General features: G+C 43.0%; 1 long non-coding RNA gene across 3 annotated transcripts; it reads right to left on the reverse strand.

Moving 5' to 3' along the window:
• Positions 1–7,109: 7,109 nt before the first annotated feature.
• On the reverse strand, positions 7,110–8,874 carry LOC121757326. Of its 3 annotated transcripts, none has more exons than XR_006041246.1 (3): positions 8,540–8,840; positions 8,031–8,257; positions 7,110–7,625 (listed from the first exon to the last, which is right to left on the reverse strand). It is a non-coding gene; the product is annotated as an uncharacterized LOC121757326 (long non-coding RNA). The 3 variants fall into 3 exon arrangements; XR_006041245.1 differs by having other exon boundaries at positions 8,563–8,835; XR_006041244.1 differs by having other exon boundaries at positions 8,031–8,874.
• Positions 8,875–9,247: the final 373 nt, after the last annotated feature.

Here is a 9,247-nt window from a genome sequence, read left to right on the forward strand (position 1 = left end):
ACAATAGTAACCGGAACGTTTATTGAATATGATCTCGGTCCAATGCTCAACATCCTTCGCCTCCCGTCCGCGCTCAACCTGCACATAGGGAAAACATATGCAGGGGCTGAGTACTTGATGCACTCAGTGAACTCATGCCCGAAATACATTAATCGTTAAATTATGTCAAGCCATCATAGAGTGAAACTCGGGGTTTTACTTTAAAAAGGCCGAGAAACACTAAAATCATTTCCATAAAAAGGTGCATGCGCATACAACATCATCGTCATCCTCCATCATGTACCATATCTGAACCATCATGTGAAACGAGAATGTGGCCACAAACTCGATCACTGGACCGGCCGACCACAAAGGACGGCTCACGATCCCCATCAGTGCACTAGTCTGAGTAGGGACTCACTCCCTAATCAGACCCGAATTCGTTAACCATCAAAGTCTAGTAGAACATTATTCTAGTAGACAATCAGATAGGCAATTTCAAAACATAAAACACGGCATGACATACTATTTAAAACCTCCCTTATTTCACCATAAACATATCAATTTCAAATAAAAAGTTTAAATAATAAAGCCCACCTCAAAAGCTTAGTAGTTTCTTTAACAAACTTCTTGATCCGACTTTAACGAGCGTGCGAACAACCTTTTTGAGAAAATTAAAGTACACATCAATCTCAAGAAAGAAAACATTTAGAATGCATGCACTCTAATTAACGTCTTTTATCTCGTTTCTCGGTTTTCGTGCATTTTTTATTATTTGGCGGCCGCCCAAGGTGTCGCGGGTGACGCCGGTCGGCCGCTTACGCTCGTTCTTTCCTCCGTTGGCTCCTCGTATTTTCCATGACGTCGGAATAATTTTCAAAAGTTAATTAAGCACATAATTAAATTATCGCAACAATTTTTTTTCCTCGAGAATACATTTAGTTCGGACTTGGGATAAATTATTCACCCTTCAAAATTATTCGAGAATTAATTAAATAATTCTTCACAATTGAAATTATTGGCCCAAGAATTATTTAATTAGAACAGCCCAAGAACTCTTCGTATTCAAGGCTTGGCCCAACCTTATTTCTCCAAAATTAAAAGAAAAAGGGAGCCCAATTAAAAAGTCAAACTTACTTCCCCAATTGAACTAAATTCCACCGCCTCCCTCCACAGTCAACACTTCTCACACAAATTGAAGATCCCGAATTTGAAAACCCTCCAATTTCGTCGTCTCTCTCCGAATAAAAAAATTGGACCTCGCTCTCCACTGATTCGCTTCGGTGTCTCAGTCCTCCGTTCTCTCCCAGTAGCAACAGCCATGATAGTATCTCACTCCGCCGCAGCACCGCCGTCGTTTAATGCTCCACCAACGCTCGCCCGACCTGAACACCGAGAGATCGTCGCTGCTGTTCTCGGGCAGCCACCGTCGCCGTTTCTGCTGCTCGAATCCGTCGCTGCCTCTCACAGCCGCAGTAGCAGGTCGACATTGCAGCAGCTGTTCGTCGTGCCGATTGCTCGCTGCTGTTACAGCAGCCCCGAAACACTCCGATTCGACCCGAATCAACTCCGAACAGCCCTGAACTCTACCCGAACAGCCCCGCACAACCCCGAAAGATGAGTTTCATTACGTAATGAAAGCTACCGAAACAGGGGCAGAAACTGGAGGAACTCCCTCTGAAATCGACATGCTTCGCTGAGTACGTAATGAAAGCACCACTTGTTAAGGAGAAACTCCCCAACAACGATTAATTCCTTCGAGAAGTCGCGGGAACTTTGCCCGACGATCGATCACGAGAAGAATAGGGTTGAACGTGAAACAAAAGATAGCGTAAAAAATATTTTATTCCTTGAGGATGAAATAAAATACACGCTTATTTATATCTAAGGACCCTAGGATTGATTCGACCTACGATCCGGGAAAGAATCAACTAAGAAAACCCGGAAAGGAGCTTAAAGCCCGCTCAACTTGAAATATTAAATTAAGGAAATAAGTTTAATCAAAATAAAGCAACAAAAATAATAAAACTATTCTAGACACAAAAAAGACTCGATGGCTCTGCTTCACTTCCGACTAGTGGCGAAGTCGGCCAGGTGATCCGGCGGCCGGCGCTGGCGGCGCGGCCGATCCTTCCCGATCGTTCTCTCCGGCGCCTGGACGATCTTCGCTGATGTGTCGACCTCCAACTCTTCCATTGCGTGCTCTGTTCCCGTATCTTCCACCCTTGGCGCGGGATGCACGGGTTGCACCGTATCAGTTTTTTTCGCAATTTCAGATCAGTCACAGCGGGTGTTCAATTGTAATGTTCGGTTCGTTATTGATTGTGTTGTTTGATCAGTGATACTTGTTGATTGAATTATGTGGGAGTGATGTATGATGATATGTGGTGAGCAACATGCTAAAAATTCATGCTTTGGAAATGGGTAGAGATTATACCTCAGTGAATTGAACTTGGTTGTGGAAAAAAAATGGCAACAATTTCTTCTACCTCCCCTTCTCTCGGCTCTCTTTGTTCTTGTTGCAAGGTGTGTGTTGTGAGCAGAGAAGTGAAGGGATTGATATGTTTAAATGGTGTGTCCTTTGGTTGTAGGATTCAATGAGGAAGGTGGAAGGTTTGAAAGATAGAGGGTCCCATGAAGAAGGAACCGGCGCAGGGAAGAAGAAGGAAGAATTTGGGCTTGCACCAACAATTCCTATGAATGAATTGGGCCCAAAGCTATCCCTTTTAATTTAATAGCCCCAAAGCCAAATTGTAAAATAAAACATTGGACTCTAATTTAATTTGAGAAACCCAAATATAAATATATACATATTTCATATTCTCGCATTCTTTTCTATTAATTAAAGTTCACGGAAAACTTTAATAAATTTCATCGTTCCCATTTCCAACAAAGATTAAGATAGTCCATTGTAACAATTAATACTTAAAAAGTACGGGTGTTACATTAGACTATGTTGTATTTATTTCTTTGTGAATTTGAGGGGGAACAACAATATAGACTATGTTGTATTTATTTCTTTGTGAATTTGACAGTATAGACTATGTTGTTCATGGGTGAACTTAGAATATGCTTATGTCCCTCTGTAGTAGAGGCGTTTCATTTTGAACACTCGTTTTTGAAAAATTATAATAAATAGTTAAAGTGGAGAGAAAGTAAAGTAAAAAAAGAGAATAATATAGTTAAGAGTCTTCTCTCTATTATTCTTTCTCTTATTTTATATTTTTTCCATTTTAATTATTTATTATCATTTTTCCAAAACGGGTGCTGAAAATGAAACGCTTCTACTACAGAGGGATCTACATAGGGATGGAGGGAGTACATAACAGTGAAATCAATTGGGTCTAGTGGATTGAAAGAATACGGCCAAATATTTTTATTTAAATCATTTTGGGTTAAGTGGATTTAAAGAAACTGGCATAGGATTTGTAACTACATCAAATCCAATTAAGCCATATGAAAATATATAGATTCATCGATCAGGAAGCTTTATGAACAACTCGATCCTTGGAAAAAGTCAACTACTCGTATGACAAGTTCATCACAGTCATTACATAAATATCTAGGATTGTATAATGTAGAAGCTAAAATTAGTGCCTCATCAAGTCCCCTACAGTCACGATCACAACGCCAAATTGACCCCATACTGCAAATTAGCAAATGAGTGAGGATTAGCTTCGTGTGATGCAATGAATAATCAAGATAGTAATAACGTGTGGAAATCAATGGAACTGATAATCGTAAATCATACACCATTCCACATTGATTCTGCAAGTGTGTCACGCATGTTGGTGATACGACCCTACGTCGTATCCCGTTTCACCGGCGTCCTAACGAAGGATCGGCGGTAGCAAGAACCGGCTGTGCGCGGGAATTCCTCTCCGTCGGGCAGCGCGAGATCTTAGTAAAAGATAATTCTCAACTCGTTGTTGGGCAAAAGATTAATATTGTATTTCGTTGATTCCCTCAAATGATCACATTCTTCCCTATTTATAACACTTAATCCTAACTTATTGAACAAGAAACAAATATATGTAAAGATATGCAAAATCTTAATAAATCTAAACTAATTAAGTGAAGACTCGTATCAACTCTCCCCCGATTGAAATCCACCTTGTCCTCAAGGTGGAAATTACGAAGCAACAACGATAGCCGGTAGCAGAAGTTTTGGTGAGGCGTCTCCTCCTGGATCGAACACACGCCAAATAGGCAAACGTCTCCCGACATAGTAATCCCCATCAAAGTCCTGAACATTCGTGAAGACAACTGGTTTTGCCGGCATGTTTAGCCCGATGTTAAATGTCTTTGTGGCTAGCGAGCACTTCATAACTCCTCCATGTGGCAGCTCCTTATCATCATCCGACAGCATATTCAAAGCATTCCAAAGAACATTGTCAATGTGCAGTTTCTCATCTTCATCTCCGTCAGTCCCAAACTGCGGATCAACATCCTCGGCACCATAATACTCCTCACCAAATGCTTCATTCCTCTTTTTATCATGTGCTTCAGGATCAAATTCAGCCTCCAAATCATCCTTATCTAGAAAGATTCCTTCAGTCCCAGCCACCTCCCTAATCTTCTCTAACTTTACCTTTATCTCTTTCTTCTTCAGACTCTTTAACCTCTTCAGCTCCACCTCTGAAATGTCATCGCCATGCCCTTTACTTTTCCCTTCCTCCAGAGATTTCACATTCTGTTTCCTCAGCTCCTCCTGATCTTGCGAATAACTCTTCAACTTATTATTCTCTCCATCATCCCCACATCCATCCTCTCCAGCGTAGCACAATAAATGTTGTTTGCATACATGACCTATCACCCATTTGTCGGGACAGTAATAGCACAGGCCCATCTGAGCCCGTTCCGCTTTCTCCGCCTGCAAAACCCGAACCATTAGGGGTCTCATCTGAACAGTCGGCCAGCCTGAACCTCCCTGGGTTTGAATCACAGCACCTGATGCATGGGGCGGCTGCTGCCCGGGGGGGACTCCCGTCGGACCCCTACCGTCCCTGTTCTGACAGGGGCGACGAGTCGCCGTCGGCTGCGGTGGCTGGTGCCAGCAGTCAGCCTGCGTATCTGCGAGCTCCAGTGCTAGAGCCATAGCAGCTGCCAAGGACGATGGTCTGTGCAGCTGCAGCCGTTCCTGCATGTCGGGTTTAAGGCCCGCGACGAACAATGTAAACAGATCTGATTCCGGCACCCCTTTCACCCGATTCATATATTTTTCGAACGTGTCATGGTACTCCAGTACCGTCCCTGTTTGTGTCAACTTTGCTATCAAGCCGTAGAAATTTCTAAAGCTTTGACGATCAAAACGGTGACGTACATCCTCCAAGAATTCCTGCCACGTCACGAATTCATTATTCGAGCAGTAATTGAACACCCATTCCGCCGCCGGTTGGTCGAACAACATGACCGCATAGTGCAATCGCTGGGCCTCGGGCATCATCAGGTGATTGAAGTAAAATTGGACCTACGAAATCCAAGTCGTTGCACCGGTCCCGTCAAAGCGAGGGGGCTGCATTTTAACCCGTTCTGGCTTGTCGTAGCCCGCAGCCTGGAACCCCTAGGGCGGGTCCCAGCAAGATGGCGGGCGCTCCCCAGGCGGGACATACCCGTAAGATTGGTCTCCTCGGAATCCCGCACAACTTCTGTTATCTCGACGGCCACGATTATCCCTCCCACCCCCACGATTGCCGGGTGGAAAATTCCGAGATCGGGTCCCTCTATCCCCCGAATTTCGCCAGCGATTTCCATCGTCCTCCCGCTCGTCTCCGTCCGCAAACCCCGGCGGCGGCTCAGCCTCGCGTGAAAGGTACGGTTCAATATTCTCAAACCGGCGGTCCGTTTCATCCTTCCATATATCAAACTTGTCGAATCGTTCCAGTATACGGTCTAGTTTGACACTGACCGGATCCTCCGTGGGCGAATCATCCACCAATCTCGCCTCGAAATCACTAGTTTCCATACCTGGCCGCTGAAATCCACCTTGATCGCGGCGGCCCCCCTTCATCGGAACACGTCCACCAAACCTGTTTGGTGGATAAGAATCTTGACGGCTTGAGCCCCACACGGCCTTGCCGTTGTTGTTGTATCGCTTCATGAGCTCTCAATGAAAGCACCAGTTGATACGACCCTACGTCGTATCCCGTTTCACCGGCGTCCTAACGAAGGATCGGCGGTAGCAAGAACCGGCTGTGCGCGGGAATTCCTCTCCGTCGGGCAGCGCGAGATCTTAATAAAAGATAATTCTCAACTCGTCGTTGGGCAAAAGATTAATATTGTATTTCGTTGATTCCCTCAAATGATCACATTCTTCCATATTTATAACACTTAATCCTATCTTATTGAACAAGAAACAAATATATGTAAAGATATGCAAAATCTTAATAAATCTAAACTAATTAAGTGAAGACTCGTATCAGTTGGTCTATGTCGGTGTTGGCTCAACATCCACAAATTCTGTCGCATGGCCCTCACCCTCTACGACATCTTCTGTTGTTGCATTGTCTAAGGAAATCTCAACAAGGTCAATTTCCATTTGAGATCTAATAAAGTTGTGCAATAAGAAGCAAGATATCATAAGTCTAATTTGGACTTTGGTTGGATAGTACGAAGTGGTCCTTAATATATCCCAACGCATTTTTAACACTGCAAATGCCCTCTCAATCACATTACGAGCCTTAGTGTGTCTCATGTTGAATATTTCACGTGCACTTTGTGGTGCCTGAGTACCTCCACCCCACTCCTTGAGATGATACCTGACCCCCTTGTATGGAGTTAGGAAGCCATCGCTATTCGCGTAGCCATTATCACATAAGTAATAATTTCCTATAAAAACAAGATGCATCGAGGAGTATGCTTGAATAAAACAGGTTGCAACTTTATTCATCAAATCGGAGGCAATATCACTTCCATAATTATTACCTCTTGGTACTTTTAAACCGTGTTCCCGATTGACCGCATCACGTAATACAAAGAACGTACGCAAATCTCATTCTCAGAACACAGACAAAAAAAGTTTTTGTGCAAATCTACCCCTTCCTTGATCGATAGCGAGGCTTGTCCTCATTTGGCAAATGCATATGAATATATGTTCCATCTAGAGCTCCAAGGCATCGTTGCAACAACAGTGATGAAAATCATTTTATTAATTTTTATTAAGACATATTTGCAATGAAAACTGAGTGTCTTGTCACCAATGGAATTTGTACATGAGAAGGTGAGAACCTTGAACCATTTCCACCTACTATCATCACACTCTTCAGTCACAAGTTCGGGTGTCACGAGCAGGGTGTCATACAACTTAGGAACCGCACCCAACACAGCGTTCACATAACGGGATACGGTGTATCCAGACCTCATAAAATCAAACCGCACTATTCATATTTTTTTGTGATGTGCTAGGATGCCCAAAAACATGGCTACTTGTTCCTCCACACTCACAAAGTTCCCATCCACCAAATCCCTGGTCCCACGAAGAAGAATGCATAATCTCTCGAAGGTGTTGCGGTCCATACGCAGGTTATCTATGCAAGCAACGTCGGAGACACCAACGAGCCGATTGAAGTGCCTTACTTGCGCTGGGATCCTGCTTAGCCTCTCAAAATAAGCTCTGACGGTCCTCACATTCCTGCGAGAACGATTCCCTGGCCGACACAGGAAAGGGAGGACAACAGACATTAGTTCCATTTGCTGGTTGTGTAGGACATCCTCTACCATTTGAATCACAACTACATTCCTTGACACTCGATTTGCCATGACCTAAGGTGTACCAGTTATCTACGATACATGTTTGGTTTAAGCAAATCCCAAAATGCAAGTATACAAAAACAAACAAATAACCATTAACTCACACGGAATATATTACGATTTGCAACCCTAAATCACAATAATGCATCACTAGTTCAAAAATAAATGGAATTGCTTCACTAACAGCAAAGAGAATTACGCAATCAGATGGCTAAATGCGTTAAACAAGTCGATTTTGTGATATTCATAATTCTGTCACGGGAGCTTCACGGAATGACAACAAACACGATGAAAATCCTTACCCGAATTAATCGATGCCTCCACCAAAAGTGAGCACAAGTGATTCTCCGTCGTCACCACCAGTAACCTCGGCGATGAACTCACAATTTATGTTTTTCCTAATCGAGAATGAAGAATCTGAAAAGGGGCCGAGGGGTATGGTGGCAAGTTTTGGGTGTAATCCAGGTGTGGAACCCGAGAGCAGATTTTAATCCATGAAATTTTGGTGGACTGGAATCCAACTTTTTTCCTATTGTAACAGTGAAAAAATTCGGGTCAAGTAGATTGAATCCCGGTTCATGTGATTTCTGTGGATTACTTGTCCTTATCTACATATATCCATAGTATAAAACGCGCCCTAAGAGTAAAACCAATTTTCTGTTTTTACATGGCGTATCAAAGTCAAACTATAAATATCAATCCACAAACACCTGCCAATCTTAAGCTTACTATTCTTTTTATTCCACGGTATTATCTGTGGTACAATAATAAATGAGGAAATGAAGTAGAAGCCGAAACAAACCAACTTCACCTATTTGAATCAAGAATCATTACCATAGTCGTTGAACTGTGGTCGCTCCACTGCTGCAAAATACCCAAATAGAACGCAGAATTACAAAAAAGAAACGATTGGGGAGAAGATGAGAAGGCTGAGGGAAGAAAGATGAAGATGAAAAAGAGGTTATGATATTCCAAATGTCAGATGCAGCCAACACAATAGGTCCAACGAACATTCATATGTATTTTTAATTATTACAATAAAAAGATTGATTGGAATATATTTCATTCTTCAAGTTACAGAGGGCACTTGGAAACAAAAAATTGCATCGAGTATTTTGTAGATTTTCATATGCAAACACAAAGTATATTGAGCCACTTAATTTCTCTCTTTCCCTATTCCCTAATCAAAACAACAAAGAGAAACGGATGTAGTATTTCAACAACATAGCAGAAAGAAAGAAGAATCAGAATAGTAATTCAAGATAACTAATAAGGCAGCTGAAAAAAGAAAAAGAACGAACTTTAGAGCATCCACTACGCGTCGCGCCGGCGTCCCGCGATCCGTCCCGTCCCGCGTCCCGTGTCGCCGAGACAAGCGACGGGCCGTCTCGCCACGCGCCTAGGCGACGTGGCGCACCCGGCGTCGTGCGTGACGCCCACTCGCCTGCCCGTGAGTGGGCGTCGTCACGCTGACGCAATAAATCAATTTTATTAAAAAAAAAATCAAATTTTAAAAAAA

Source organism: Salvia splendens, chromosome 12 (assembly GCF_004379255.2).
Source record: "Salvia splendens isolate huo1 chromosome 12, SspV2, whole genome shotgun sequence".
Taxonomy (NCBI): Eukaryota; Viridiplantae; Streptophyta; class Magnoliopsida; order Lamiales; family Lamiaceae; genus Salvia; species Salvia splendens.